A 17,002-nucleotide genomic window follows, 5' to 3' on the forward strand; every position below is an offset into this window, starting at 1 on the left:
TCTAAGGGAGACTCCAGCCGCCCTCCTGAGGAAACCCATTTTGGCTGCTTGTACCCGCGATGGCAAACATCATAATCATAATTATTTTTCCAACGCAGCCAAACAATAACAGAAAACTATAACCAAATCCACATGTTGAGAGTAATGTTCCAACCCTATATTTAATGTAAATGACAGAAGCTGGCTGCAAATAATAATTATTTTCATTGTCAATTAATCTGTGGATTATTTTCTCTATTAATCAGTAAATTGTTTGGTCCATAAAATATCAGAATGTGGTGCAACATCAGTGTTTTCCGAAGCCCAAGATGACTTCATCAAATGTAAAAGATATATTCAGTTTATTGTCATAGAGGAGGAAAGAAACCAGAAAATATTCATATTTAGGAAGATGGAATCAGTGATATTCTCTGATCACTGATCACATATGATTTTCTTAAACAAATGACTCAAACCAATTATTAGCAAAAATGTGGGGGATTAATTTAACAGTTGAAAACTAATCAGATAATTGAGTGGAAAGGTCTGGATATTGAAAAGGGTGTTTCAGGTGCTCATGCTGTTAGATGATAAAAAATGAGCACTCACTCCCACATTGGACCTCTCAGCCTGATAAGAAGCACCACTCCAGAATATCAAGTCAATCTGAGGAGCTGCCCTGGGTATAAGGGTTGTTTTTGTGCGTAAAAGAGCCAGTCTCTCCAGCTATAGCGCACTAAGCTATGTGTTTTGTATACTTTCTTATCAAAACAACATGTTAGATCTCATCTACTGTGACAGCTGCAATAACACAGGAGACGATAAGCAGACAGGAGAAGTGAAGGGACAGTAGCTGAGATGTGCCAATCGTGAGAAGAAGCCCGACAAAAATATTAAAGATCAAACGGTGATGTCCTCTGTTGAAGAAAACACATCCCATCATGGAGAAACTGTGGAAGTGATTCAAGTGACAGTGCTGATCAGCTGTGCAGATGTACAGTACCATCACACATCTGTATCTCTTCAGACAGCACACACACACACCACCTCTCTTTTTTAAGGGCCTTAGCAACAGATGTACCTGAGCAGCTCCTTAGCAACCAGAGCTGCCGATTTCACCATGTACCCAGCAGCACGTACAGTTACAGTGATTTCATAAATTAATCTGAGCAAGGGGAAAAAAGGAGAAAACATGGTAAGAGAAAAAGGAAAGAAAAAAAGATTTTCAATCTTTAACTCACTTAAAATCACTTGAATATAATAAATTAGACACCTTATCTCCTAATTATGTGAAGGTTAAAGTATAGCGATGGCTTGTTGCTAAAGGTTACAGGATAAGACAGTCGGCAATGACGGCCAGTGACGGGAAAGGTCATTTTCTACATGAACTAGTTCAAAGTACAGTTGACAAATTTTAAAATAAACAAGTTCAGTTGATAGTTCATAATTGAAAATTTTGAGCAGAGTTCACAGTTCCAAAAATGAACTAGTTTATAGCTTTCCACTTTACTCAAAGGCTGCAGGTCTCTGTCAGTATACTGCACTACCAGGTCGTCCAGCTGTGTCTGGGAGATGTCAATTGAGTCGCTTCTGTATGTAGTTAATGGGATTTGGGTCAAGGATCTCTCTTGATTGTCTTTCGATTTTTTATTTGCTTGCACATACCATGAAATGCCAGGTGCTTCAGTTTAATGTGCTGTTTCAGGTTTGCTGTAGATGTGACTGAAGTGCAGATTTTCTTTTTAAACCCAGTGGGCAAAGTTGGCACAGAAGTGTAAGGTTTTTCCTATTCTCACCTAACTTGTAATAAAACTTGTTTAAAGGATCATTTGATGCCTCCTTGGTGTGTTTTGTTTTGATGATGTATGTGGCGGTGTGACACTGGCGGCTGGTGTTGCCAGATTAGGTGCTTTTCCTGCTCCATATTAAGGCCAGTTTATGGTTTGTTTTAGCCTGGGTTTCGGTTTCGCTTGTAAGGCTCTTTAGAAATCGGCGCCCTACTGAACGAAGTTAAACTGAGAGAGCGTGTCGTTCACAGACACCAGAACAGTAATGTTCATCAGGCAGAATGCAGGACATTCAGTTCACGTTCACCCAAAATATGAACGACGTCATGAACTATTGTTCAGTGAATGAGATCAGGTGCAACACTGATGACAGTGCTATCACATTTACACTGCTTTTACTTCCTTCTCGGTATGAGACACAGGGAAAAATTAATGTTACTTAACGCGGAGGGCATGAATATTAGTATGTCAACACTGCAGAGGCATATCAAGTTGTTGAGATTGTTCAGACAGCCTGAGTCTACGTTCTGCCAGAAATCTCAGGTTTAGGCAACAGAACTACTTTAGTATCACATTGGTACTGTTACTTGCTGCAGATCATACAGTGTGTGCCTAACATGTTGGGTTTTTTTCATGTTGGGTATTTAGCTCAATAAAATAGTTACATAGATTTTGCATAAGGAAGATTCTATTTTTTCTATCAACAAAACTCTTGCAGATCGTGAAGCACTGACCACCTCAAATTGATGCGCTTTCCCTTAACCCAACTGCCGCCACCTGGACACTCGACTTATCAACTGCCAGCATAAATTCCCCATGCTAATCACAAAGAATGGTAATTATAGGCAGCATCAAATGTGTCATGTCATGAGTTATTACTAGAAACTCAAATACACTCCACATAGGCTTTAACAACACTATATCAGCAGCACACGGTGAAGCATGAAATAAAGCAAGAAGGAGAAAATGAGATCTCATAAAGAACCTTTTTAGGAGCAAATGGAATATCATGGTGCTTCTACACCACCTTTCCCTGGACAGCTCCAGTAGGACTCTGGCTGTAACAGGCACAAAAAAGTCAACTCTGGGTTAATCAGAACTCAAATCTCTGTCAAAGCTGCCACAACCATCAGCTCAGCATTTTTCAGAGTTGACCTGGATATAATGTGATGAAAAGCAGTGCACACTGTCCACAAGCTGTCATAACACCCTGAGAAAAAGACGTATCCACCGTGCCGTTGCAAAATGCCGACAGTGTGTCACCGTGAGTGTGTGAGTAGATCTCATCTCAACAACCGCTCCTCTGTGGCCCCCGAGAGCCCTTTTCTCTCCCAACATCCCACAGAGACTCAGGCAGCAGGACTCGTCTGGAATGAGCTCCCCAGAGATCTGCAGCTCCTCGCCAATTATATGTGTATGCGGCCGCACAGGCCAGGGGGTGGTGGAGGTGGTGGCTGTGTGACACTTACAGTGGGGTTAAAAATCACAGTGAGGGCTGTTATGATTGGGTGGTTGGAGATGGATATATCGGAGGTGTGACCGCTGTCGCCAGGCTTTGTAATGCTGCTGATTACTCACCCACAACAGGAAACCACTGCTCATATTATTGTGCCGACTGCTCACAGGGACTAGGTGTTGGATGTGTGCTGTCAACACCGAAAATGATGCACAAAAAATCCCTTGTGCCTCTCGTATGGACTAGAATACATATATATATACTACCAGGTATAGATAGTGTACGTACATCTGTCTTGTTGCCTTACAGGGACTTCTGCAACTTTATGCACCGCAACCCCCCTCAAAACTCAACACAACACAACACAATGCAATGCACGACTGTAATACCACTTTAATCTCACTGGAATCACATTGTGTAGTCTACACAACACGTGGGCAGTTTAATGGGATGGCTGATCAGATCACAATATCGAGATGGAACATAAATATTCAAATGTTTGTGACCGAAGGTGTGATTAATGCTATTCTTCTATCATCTACCACTAAAGCCCCTTTCACACATGATCTGCAAACCTGAAATTATCAAGACATTACCTCGGCAAGTATCAGATTCAGGTGGACCAGACATTTAACAGACGTTTACCCTGCCAGCGCCCTAGTACAAAGTCTGTGTGATGTCCGACTGAGCTCATGTGTAAATAAAGAAGCTCATTGAGTGGAGAATTCACAGTGAGTGAGCCAGCGCATTGAGACCGGCAGAAAAAACAAACATCTGACAGTGAAGAAGAAGGGTGATTCTCAGGAAAACTGGAGGGATGAGAAAATTCAGGAACTTCTGTCGGTGAAACATCAGAAAAATTTTAAATCAACTGGTACATGACCGCGATGTAATCCACGTCATATCCTGCCTCCTGCACGCAAAACCCACGTGCCACCCCTCACCTGAACCAAACGGAGGATTTGTAGTAAGTGAGAACGCATCTGCTGTGTGAAAGGGAAACTTTGGACAGAATCCGGTAGGGTGTGGTACCGTTTTACGTCTCCACTGAGTAACGATTCACATTGAATCAGTCGGTGCCATATTTTGGTACCTGAGAGCACGTTAGAGCGAGCTTCTCTGACACACATGGAGCGGAACTACATCGCCCCTGCAGCTTGTTGAAGTCACAGTGAGCCACGGCAATGGCGAGCTGAAAATGGTCGTGGTGTTGCTACACTCCCTCTTGAGAGACAGATAACATTCTTTACGCCCTGGAGACAGACCGACAGGCTGGAGATTGTAAAGGTTTGGGAGGAAAGAGGTTTTATTTTTCTTAGTGCAAAAAAATACACTTAACAAATAACAAAACGCTCTAAGTTACAGGACGAATAGCTTTGGTTTTTACAACTGAATTTACATTTTGGTTATTACAGACTAAAGTACCGAAAAATGGTACCTCTTGGTTGGGGTGTCCCCGACAAATTTTTCATAGTCAAATCTGATTTGTCACGTCTTGCCTATAGTTGACTGATCGTCAAATCGTTTTTTTTGTTTTTTTGCTCATGAAAAACCCTTTGATCCACGGTGGTGAGCCATGGACATGAAGCAGACAGTGGCAGGTGCACGTGAGTCCAGCGATCTGCGGTCACGCGTGTCAGGCAGAGGGTTACTTAGAGATCTGATTTCTGATTTCTGATAGGAGCATCTTATTAAAAGTATTTTTTGTTATAATATGAATGTGTTTTGTTTGTATCTTTCTTTGACAACAGCTGGAAGTATATTTAGAACTGTAGTTCCTCTTTCACGGCGCTGAGTCAGACTGTGCCGGATTGAACGTCGATAATGAAAAACAACAAATGGGCAAATATTCAAAGTAAATGATGCTGATGATAAAACAGCAGCAGACTGTGTTTCTGACGCCCAGATAGATTTAAAGCCCAGACAAGATAGGCTCTGACGGTGCCGATCCTGGATAGAACAATTTAGTCTATGAGGGAGAGGGGGTTAATCCCACACACTAAGGAGACAGATTAAACGCACATGAGTTATTTTCACAGTTTTAGCAACAGTATTTATTAATAGGCTTATATTTATAAACAAATAGGAAACCAAGCATCTATATGTAAAATCAGACATTCAGCACCCCCCAGAGCCAGAATGGAATAATCCATTGTTTCATAACCACATTTTGCGCATTAATGGTCAACTATCCTGGTCTGGCACAACTCTGGGTACTGGTACTGAATTTCAAATGTGAACAGAACCTATCCCTAATGTCTGCACCTGATTTGTTGGAAGAACAGCTTTAGAGAGGTCCCGCTTAAACTAATTTATATTTATCGAAGTGAATGTTTAAATTAACTCCTTATTAACTGTGTCCATGAGGATTAACTCAAAGTCAACATCCTGACATGTGGAGATGACAGTGGATGCAGCTGTAGCCTGTATCCCCCATCAGCAGAAAAATAAATTGCCTGTGGGCAGGCAGCTTGTGTACCCTCGTATTACTTTATCTTGGATTGCAGCTCATCACATCAGGTTGATACTTTCAGCTGCTGATGGTGCTGCTGCTGCTGCCGCTCCGGTCACACCATTATCTCAAAAACGGAGTGGTTGGAGACAGTTATACAGCTGATGTGACACAGATGCACCAAGAGCAGTGAAAAATACGTTTAGCCTTAGAATGCACTCACCGGTCTGAATGGTTGGCTAGTGTAGCCCTCACCCTTTATAGCTGATGACAAAATACAAACACACCAATCACACACTCACACACAAACACACACACAGGTGATTTTCCAAAGTGTATAAATGTGGTTCTTAAATATGAATAATGAACATTAATGTGGGGAATGATAAAAGCTGACCCTAATAAACAAGCAGCAGTAATGCCCTACGGTTTTAAAAGTACCTCTATTAGCATTTGAAGCCCCCTTTTTAAAAGTACTTGGGATTTCAGACTGCACAAATTACATGTAGAAATTACGGCCGTCCGTCTAAACTTAACCGTCGCCTTTTGTTGTCTAAGCTTAACCGTCGACTTTTGTCGTCTAAACTTAACCGTCACCTTTTGTCGTCTAAACTTAACCGTCGCCTTTTGTCGTCTAAACATAACCGTCACCTTTTTTTATCGAAACTCAACTGTCGCCTTTTGTCGTCTAAACTTAAAGTTGCCTTCTGTTGTCTAAACTTAACCGTCTCCTTGAGTCGACTAAACTTAACCGTCACCTTTAATTGTCTAAACTTAGCCGTCGCCTTTTGTCTTCGAAACTTAACTGTCACAGTCCACTTCCGGTGATGAAAATTGTCGAATCCTATTTTAGTTACATTTATGAGTTGATATAAATGTAACTGTTTGTGTTAAATGATGATGGTGTCTTAAATCAATCGCAGGCTCTTGAATTAAATCAAATGGTATCATTGCAGATTTTTTGATATCATCAAAATATTCCATCGTTGCCTGAAAAATAAATTGTATGATGATAAAACTTGTGATTTTCACCCCTACCGTGTAACATGTCTGACAACGTTGTTGATGAATAATGAATGAGTTCTGCTCAATATGTTCACTGTAGAAAAAAAGTGATAAATAAGTTGAATAAAGCTCATTCTGACCTAAAAGTCTAAAAGCCCCAACATGATCAGCGTGATATTAATCATAGCCACTTATGCTAATGAGACCATTAATTAAGATAACTGATGTATTATTTATGCCGCTGCGTCTAGTCTTCACAACACACTGTATGGGCAGAATTTCCCTTGGGATAAATAAAGTTCCATCTCATATGAGCTTCAGAACATGAACATTTTTTTTTTTAATGAATATGCAAATGTTTGGAGCATGGTCCTTCAGAATGAAATAGTAGCAGTAGTTATGCCCAGCCCACATGGATTTATGAGACATCAAAAATACAGTTTGAGTAGTCAAACCATGAATATTAACTACAAATATGTCACACAAAACTGAACTAAAATCACCACAGAAAAGCATTAAAATACAAAGTGCACTTCCTCCTCAGCTCCCCCTAAATCACAAGCTCCAGACTGCATGAATAAAAACTCAATCACCTCGTTCATTTTTCTTCAAACTGTGCTCATGAAGGGGACTCGTTTTCCTGTAACCACACAACTTTAGTATCATTTTGGCCGACCATCCACATGCAGCCGGCGTTATCAGAGCCTGAAAACAGTAGTTTTGGAATATTTGAGAACGCCCCCCGTGGCTTTGTCTTCTGGAGGGCGAAACCACATACTTTGCCGTTATCGTCCAACCTCGGACCTCTTACCCCAACGGCGTCAGATAACAACAACAGTGCTGCTGCATGGAGAGGGACGCAGACCCATAGACTGTTTACTGAACTGGACTCAGAGACCAGATATTTCTCCCTTTTACCTGATGCTCTGAAGAAGTCGCTAAATTTGTTGCTGGTAGCTTTTTATAAATAAAGTTGCCAAGAAGGTCACAAAAAGTAGCGAGACAGTGTCCGCCTGTGAGTGCTTTGGGACAGGGAAGCGGCTCAGCAGCACCCTCTGCTCGTTGAGGACACTAACTGCAGAGTGATTGGTGCATCAGAGCCCAAAACAGCACAAAAGTCTCCACTAACACCAGAAACAGTGAAAAATTTCTCTCTAGGATGGAGGAGGATTTGGGAAGTCTCCATATTTGGAGAGAAACTCTCTGGTGTTTGTATTATGATTCTAAACAACAGCGTCTCTCCATCTCTTCTTCTCTGTTGTTGGTGTATTTCTGTGGCAGTAACAACGCCACATCCAGGCCTGGCATGTGTACTACAGCGCATTTAGCTGGTTTCAGTGGTTTTGTGTGGACGCAGATATTTCTTGAGCCGAGTCCGTGGGGACAGAAAACTTTTTAAGAACTACTGAGGAAAAAAAAGGCTGTTTTCGATTGTGTGGACCAACCCTTAGTTTAGTTAATTCACTTTCTTGATGAAAGTAAAATGATTAGATTGATAACACTCTTGTCTCGGTCTGTTAAATAAGAAGCTTAGCTTAGCTTAGCACAAGGCCTGGCTCTGTCCAAAGGAAACAAAGGTCTCCAACCTGAAATATGTTAGACATACGGTACTTCCTGTATGGGACCAGTTTGGGAAACAATGGTGTGAAAAAGTACAGAAGATCACTTTATTTGAGGAGAAAAGTGTCAAAGACGGTCACGAAAAGCTGAATTAAGACACTTTCAAATTATCTCTGGGTTCATCATTCTTCATTAACCTACACTTTCAATAACTTGCTCCTCTAATGTATTCCCCACACCAACTCTTATCACTGCCTCCTATACCGCAGCCAGACTCACATGTGGTTGCAGGCTCATCTCCTCCTGTTCATCGCTGACGTATTACTTTGCTGGGCCAGAACATATTGCTGTGTGAATAGAAGGCCAGAGTAAAACCCCCTTCTCATAACCAAGCATGAATAATGTATTAAAAAAATAATCAGCTCATCATTTTGGCAAAAACAAAAGAAAAAGAAAAAAGGAAAAGAGGTTGGGTGTATTTCCTCTCAAGCTCGAGCGTAAATCATCAATAGATAATTCAGGCTAAAGGACTGATGGTGTGTGGTCGTCTGTTCATCCAGCTGTTATGTCGCAGACAGAAGGACAACAATTAATTTAAGTTTTCATAGAAACGGGCGACTTTCTACAACAAAAATAAACCTGGTAAGAAACCCAATGATAGCCAAGTCAATGAGAGGAGAAAGGTAATTGGATAGTTCTCTTGCTAACATGTAAAATTCAAAACTCATTTTGTTATTGTTGCTATAGAAATGGAGTGAAACGTCATGATTGACCGCTGTGATTGACTCTGAATAGTTGTGCACAAATCACAATTGCACAGACTTAAATTACAAGATGGCAGCTCTGTCTTTGGGATATTTTGGCTTCACTTGCGTACAGTAGGAGGAAGTGGAAACTCTTTGTCTACCTTTACAGTATATACAATCTGAGGATAATACTTAGAGGAGTATTCAATGGAGCTGCCACAGAATTACCTTGTTAGTCTGGGAGAAGTGTACGTGCTCTCTCTTCTGCACTTGTGTACGAGATGTCATGTGTTTGTGTATTAAGATACTTTATCGTCCCCCCAAGAGGAAACTCATTTCCACAGGCTGTACATGGAGACATTAAAGAGCCATAATAAATAAAAATACAGAGTGGCATTCCTGCATGTGCCTTTGTTGCTTGTGTGTGTGTGTGTGTGTGTGTGTGTGTGTGTGTGTGGTTGTGTGTGTGTGTGTGTGTGTGTGTGTGTGTGTGTGTGTGTGTGTGTGTGTGTGTGTGTGTGTGTGTGTGTGTGTGTGTGTGTGTGTGTCAGCCGGATGCCATTGGACACTAATGAGGGAGCAGCCTCACTCCTCAGCCTGGGGAAATCATTGATTTTAAAACCACAACCAACACAAACAACCTCCTCTTCGCCATGCACCTCCATGCACCTCTGCCTCTTTCTCCCCATCCTTCGATTCCCTTTCAAATCTCTTCCTCCATTCTTCTTTTAACCTTCCGCTTCTCTGTTTACTCATTCAAATGAGCACAAAACAGGCTAATCTAACTATAAAAAAGCAACTATAAAGCCTTCACCAAGAAAGAATGTTCTGGAAACCTCAGCACCTTACTGTCCCTGTGCATCAAAGACAAATAGCAGCTTTTACATTTAAGCCCCTTTGGCGCGATAAATTATAAAGACGTTCAAGAACATTTTTCTTTAATTGTCCCTTCTGTCTCTCTCTATCTCCTGCTCTGTGTTTCCCAACATGAGCTCTGGTTCTAACAAGAAGTTAGGCAAAAAAAAAAAAAAAAAAAACGAAAAAGGAAAAGTTTCAAGGAGGGAAGTGATTTTTAGAACAAAGGCTACTTTTCATGCTGTGGACCCCTTATCATGCTTCCCCTCTCATCCACTCTCCCCTTCAGTCCTTTTCTCTCCCACGTTGCAACTCTTCTCCATCCATCTGCCATGATCCTCCATCCCTCCCTCCCTGTAGGGGCTGTGATCAGACGGAAGCTTTGCTCTCTGGTTGCTATACGTCGCAAAAGTTTGACAACAACTTGCAAGCTCTCCATCACCGTCAGGGAGTTTACTCGTTACCCAAAATGGAGTCTGTGGGGCGCTTGAGAGATTTTCAAGGTTTGATAGTACATAAGTAATAATTTAATCTGCAGCATGTGAAGGAAACGTTTCGCTCGTAGATTTTGACTCTTCATTGGGCTGGTCTCTCCTCAGCTGCAGTCCTACATGTGAGGTATTATGTAGAGCGATAGAGCTCGATATAGTGAATACAACCCAGACAGGGCGATCAGGACCACGACATGAAGCAGCCCTGATAATGACCGGCTCGCTCTACATTATCCTACCTATTACATGACTTCTTACTGAAGACATCAAAAGTTTGACACAACATACTGCAAGTGTATGTGGTTAGTTCATGTCTGTAATGACAGTATCTTATCTAAACTGCTAAAGACAACTGAACAGTTAAGTGAAAATAACATCGTCTGTAACCTTTTGGTTACAAATATATTTGGTAGAGAAAGGAACAGATCAGTGTTTGTTTGTTTTTTAACTGACTTAAACCAGAGAATTTTTTTTTAAACAGATTGTTGATGCAGTTTGGTCCTCACAGATTTTTCTCTGCGAATTTCTCTGGAAGTAAGAGACACGCCAGTCAAATCATCATCAAATCATTTGGTCATCATCAAATCATTTGGTCAATTTTTAGATTTATTTGCTATTTTTTGTCCTTAATATGTCTCAACAACAATTCATATCACAGCAGATATTTTGTGTTGCGCTGCGTTTTTTTGCAAAAGGGAGTTTTTTTTATACAACGTATAAAAATCATTCAGTAGGCCTACATTAGAAGTTATATTAGGTGGTGACTATTTCACTACCATGGCTAGTCCTTTTGATAACGATCCTGTGGATGAAGGTGACGCATTACCGCAAAGAGAATTAAATATTCGTCCGGAGATGATTATCAGACCGCGCATAGACGTCCTTAATATACTGCAGCCATAATTACAAAATAAATTAAATGGATCTATTGAGCAAGTTGAATGTATTTGACTTAGCGTTTCCTAAATATAATCCCAGCTTTTCTTGCAATTCATAGGTTCAAAAGTGTGTGCTTTTAGTTGGGTTACCGGTATATAAACTACTCCTATAGGTGGAAACAACAGCCTTCTGATCCAGAATATCACCTATAATGCGAGGGGGTCCATTTCCCGGCAGGGGTGCTGAATACGCACAACACCGTTCCATGTCACAGTCCATCTCATCCCTCCTTACATTTCCAACATTAACAACCAGTAATGCTCTTATATCACAGCAGATATTGTGTGTTGCGCTGCGTTTTTTTGCAAATGGGAGTTTTTTATACAACATATAAAACAGCCACTTACAGTAATATTTACTTTACCATGTAAAACATGCACAAAATGAGGCGTCAACATGAGATTGTGCCAATGTTTTAACTGTTTGAACAATGTTTTTATTTTTCATCTTAAGCTGCTGCCAAGTGCGCTTCTCCCCCGCAGGGTTGCACTTAAATGAAATAAACTAATAGGCTCCCACTCAAGCAGTTTCCCCTGTGATATTACTGTGATTGCAACAGGACTACATTTAAACATATGCACTGACCCGAGCCGCAATGTTCTCCCGCACCGTCTCCCTCTCTTTTGCTGCTGCAGCGGTGTAAACCTGCTCAAGCTCACCGTATGAGCGCATTAATATTTCCAATTCCAGTTGTAGCGTAGCCCTTCACTTCCCCGTTGCCATGGTGACTCGTCTAATCAGGGCTCCATTGATGCTGTCTGTTTTTACTTGTGGTGCACGCGCTTAACTCCAGGTCAAACCTAACGCAAATCTGCTGTTCTGGAACCGAAAACTCAGAGTTTCCTATCTCAGAGTAGATCAACTCAGAGTTCAGGGTTAACAGACTCAGAGTTTTTTTAACCTGCTTTGTGAAACGGACCCCTGAACTTCAACAGCCACATCAAAACAATTACAAAGTCAGCCTACTATCACCTAGAGAATATATCAAGGATTAAAGGATTTATGTGTCAGCAGGACTTGAAAATTCTTGTCCATGCATTTATCTTCAGCAGACTTGACTACTGTAACAGTGTCTTTACAGGTCTCCCTAAAAAGCCAACCAGACAGCTGCAGTTAAATCAGAATGCTGCTGCTCAAGTCCTCACTAAGACCAAAAAAGTCCATCATATCACTCCCGTCCTCAAATCTTTACACTGGCTTCCTGTCTGTTAAATAATTTATTTCAAAATGATTCTGTTGGTTTACAAAGCACTGAATGGTTTAGGACCAAAATACATTTCAGATCTTCTTTTTTTGCTGACCCACTACTGCTGTTACAAAATAATTTCCCAGTCTGGGATCATTAAAGTAATTCTATTCTATTCTATTCTGCTCAGCTACAAACCATCCAGTCCTCTCAGATCCTCTGGGACAGGTCTGCTCTGTGTCCCCAGAGTCAGGACTAAACATGGGACAGGTCTGCTCTGTGTCCCCACAGTCAGGACTAAACATGGGACAGGTCTGCTATGTGTCCCCAGAGTCAGGACTAAATATGGGACAGGTCTGTTCCGTGTCCCCAGAGTCAGGACTAAACATGGGACAGGTCTGCTCTGTGTCCCCAGAGTCAGGACTAAACATGGGACAGGTCTGCTCTGTGTCCCCAGAGTCAGGACTAAACATGGGACAGGTCTGCTCTGTGTCCCCAGAGTCAGGACTAAATATGGGACAGGTCTGCTCAGTGTCCCCAGAATTAAAACTAAACATGGGATAGGTCTGCTCAGTGTCCCCAGAGTCAGGACTAAACATGGTACAGGTCTGCTCTGTGTCCCCAGAGTCAGGACTAAACATGGGACAGGTCTGATATGTGTCCCCAGAGTCAGGACTAAACATGGGATAGGTCTGCTCAGTGTCCCCAGAGTCAGGACTAAACATGGTACAGGTCTGCTCTGTGTCCCCAGAGTCAGAACTAAACATGGGACAGGTCTGATATGTGTCCCCAGAGTCAGGACTAAACATGGGGCAGGTCTGTTCTGTGTCCCCAGAATCAGGACTAAACATGGGACAGGTCTGCTCTGTGTCCCCAGAGTCAGGACTAAACATGGGACAGGTCTGTTCTGTGTCCCCAGAGTCAGGACTAAACATGGGACAGGTCTGCTCTGTGTCCCCAGAATCAGGACTAAACATGGGACAGGTCTTCTCTGTGTCCCCAGAGTCAAGACTAAACATGGGACAGGTCTTCTCCGTGTCCCCAGAGTCAGGACTAAACATGGGACAGTTCTGCTCTGTGTCCCCAGAGTCAGGACTAAACATGGGACAGGTCTGCTCTGTGTCCCCAGAGTCAGGACTAAACATGGGAGAGGTCTGCTCTGTGTCCCCAGTGTCAGGACTAAACATGGGAGAGGTCTGCTCTGTGTCCCCAGAGTCAGGACTAAACATGGGAGAGGTCTGCTCTGTGTCCCCAGTGTCAGGACTAAACATGGGAGAGGTCTGCTCTGTGTTCCCAGAGTCAGGACTAAACATGAAGAGGCAGCGTTTAGTTTTTTGCTCCACAAATCTCAAACAAACTTCCAGAAAACTGCAGGTCTGCTGCAACTTTTAGTTCTTTTAAATCAAGACTGAAGACGTTTCTATTTGCCGCTGCTTTCAGTAAACTGCACTTCTGTAAGGTTTAAATGACCTTATATGTGTTATTTTCCCAATGCTTTTAATGTTTTATCTAAAACACTTTGAATTACCTTGTTGCTGAATTGTGCCAAACAAATAAACTTGCCTAACCTTTCGGACTGGTGAAATGAAAACATAAAAAATACTGTAAAAATGCTGTTGTTTATTTCACTTCACTTTATCTGTTTGTGTATGTAGATTTCTCTTAAATTCACCAAAAGTTAACATTAGATAATGCCTCATTTGCATATTTAAACATCATAGTTAAAAAAAAAACATTACACAATAGAAGAGTCTTAATGTCAGCTATCCATTGGAAAGTTTAATGTTGATATTTATCTGTTAATATTTTTTACCCTCTCCTCCTGTAGTGTGTTGCAAAATAATAGAATAAATATCTTTAAAGGCTGTTCTCTCAAAATCATCATTCTTCTCACTCCGAGCCAGAAATCTCTACTTCAGCAGCCCTGAAAGACACCAAACTTTCCAGTGTTATTCCTCTTTATATTCTGAAGGTTTGTACAGAGGGCAAACACGGCAAAAATAGATTAGTTTCCAGTATTTTCTGATGTATGGAGTGATAAATAGAGTAAAAACCTTAGACTCTTATATTTAATTAAAGTAATGCAATATAAATGCCTAATTTGCATATTCAAACATACCTTTTCAGAAAACCTATAATACAAAAAACATTTGTCTTAATGTTAGTAATGAACTAGGGAAGTTGTATGGGGTTACAGTTAAAATTGTAATGCACCTGGACTGTCTCCCCCTAAGTTAAGTGACTTAGTGCCCCTTTTTAATGCTACATTGCTTGCAGCCACCAGTTATATTGTAATTTGTAATTTGTCCTTTTGAGCTGTGATTAAATTGGCACGCAGTGAACGCACCAGTTATAATTTAGTTTTAATTAAAACTCAACTCCTGCTGCTGTTTTTTGCCACCATTTTGTTCACATCCAGAGAACTTCTGGTGAGGTGGTCCCCTACCCCCCCCAACCCCCCCCCCCCCCCCCCAAATTATTTTTCTCATACAACTGAAATTTCTGCAAAATCCCACTTTAACCTCTGTCCATAGATGTTTTCGACAGAATTCCATTGCTAGGCAACAGTCTTGATCCTTGTTAACTTCCTGACAGTTGATGTCATTCACATTCACTGCAACATGAAATAAACCGGGACTGTTTTGGAATGTTTATGTTTACATCTTTGAAAAGTTCCATACTCACCCACACACACCTCAGCAATCAGCTGCTATAATAGTGCATAAGTTATAAATGTGTATTTTAAGTAAAGTGCACATATACATATTATGTATATTATATTGATGCATTTATAATAATGCATATTTTATCAGAATGTTTCATCGTCGGTGATAAGTGCAATCCATTTTTCTTTCATTTCAAAGAATCTTTGCTGCATTATAATAGCTAACTGAGTCCTTACTTACCTTACAGCTGATGTTTGAGGTGTCTGTAGGTCATGATGTACTATAAGCTGTAGCTAGTGAAGAGCATCCAGAAGACACTTGTCTAATGTATATGACTGTTGACTGATATAGTGCATCAGAAAGCATTATGAGCAGCACTATAAATGTGTTCTTCACAGAAAGTGTCACCTCATTGTCATATTACATGAGGCTGTGCTCTAATTTAAATATATATATTGAGAGTGTAGATGGGACAAAATCATTTGGAAATTCTTGAGTGAAGAAATTAGATTTCACAAAGTAAATTAATACAAAATAAAAAAAGCAGCAAAGAAAAGTCAGCGCTTGCTGTGCTTACTTCTGAAGACTGTGATGAATCTGTTTTTTAGAGGCTGTAGAATAATTGCCACTCTTTGATGCAGTTTCCAAAATCTTTTCTATTGATGTGAAATTGTGTATTTTTGAAGCCTGGATTAACACCCTGTGCGCCTCAGATTTGGTGAATGACGTCTATGTTAGCTGAAGTTTATGTTGGAGGAAACACGTCAGAAGGAAATGGAAAACAACAGCAGACATGTTGAGAAAACGTTATGACCCCGTCCCCGTCTCTCCACAACAGCAGACAGCAGGTCCTGATGACAACTGGCTGAGAGTTTATTGAATCATGTCCTCAATGCGATGATCAATTTATCAAACATCTAATATAGTCCTTTATGCTCCGGCTGCTGCCTCGTCCGACTGCTAATGAAGTTAAAGAAGTGAGAAGGCAACACGAGGAGAGACAATCAGAGGGTTGACTGTCATGCTTTTACTTCTGTCCTTTCTTTCCTGCTATGTTTCTTTCCCTCCCTTCCTCTCCTCTTTCATATTTTTTAAATCTTATTTTCACAGACTATAAAGCGCAGCTGCAACTGAGTCCCATTATCTGCTGCAGTGGATCTATAGCTGAAACATAATGGACTACTTCTTTTGCACGCAAGCAACAAGCATTGCAGATCATAATCCTGCTACAATCTGCAGCTGCAGCAGTTTCTAGCGTCCACAATAATGTAACATTGATTTATTATAGATATGGCCAATCTACAATAAAAAAGACAGAAAAAAGAACTCAAATATTTGCAATATATTTTATCAGTGACCTGGATTGACTAAAATGGATATTTCAGTCAACTGCAGAAGGCAGCAATGTGGTAATAAATGAGGAGAGGAAGAGCACCAGCTCATGTAAACAGCTTTGGAAATCACATTTCTGAGCTAGAGAACACAAGTTTGGACCTGAAACGTGCATTAACAAACATTTATTTAACATTGAAATAACTACCAAAAATACAATGTGAAGTGAGAAGTGAGTTTTCCTTAAAGATGTATTTTAGAAAGCCAGTTTTTGAATGTTTCCTTCTGGTTGAACTGATCCTCTGTCCAGGAAACCAACCCTGAAAGTCTTTGTCAAGGTGACTGTCCTAGAAATAACCTAGAAGGTAGCACCAGTGAACGCAAAACTATTGAATCTTACAACAACAACAAGGAATGTCAGACTGACTTATTTAATGTTGTAAACTTAAAGTGTAAGTCGTACACACCAAACGATCTGTGCAGCTTTGTACTCTGTTGTAATAATCTTTTGTTCTTGTTATCCTCTGGCAGTAAACGCTCATGTGGGG

At 40.9% G+C, this 17,002-nt stretch overlaps 1 protein-coding gene across 1 annotated transcript in view; it reads right to left on the minus strand.

Annotated features, from left to right (window-relative positions):
* Window positions 1-17,002, minus strand: part of kcnh5b (potassium voltage-gated channel, subfamily H (eag-related), member 5b) — a gene marked incomplete at both ends in the record, with an annotated part of 156,443 nt that overhangs the window by 39,336 nt on the left and 100,105 nt on the right. The gene's annotated exons all lie outside the window — the stretch shown is intronic.

This window comes from Echiichthys vipera (genome assembly GCF_963691815.1).
Source record: "Echiichthys vipera genome assembly, chromosome: 12".
Lineage (NCBI taxonomy): Eukaryota > Metazoa > Chordata > Actinopteri > Perciformes > Trachinidae > Echiichthys > Echiichthys vipera.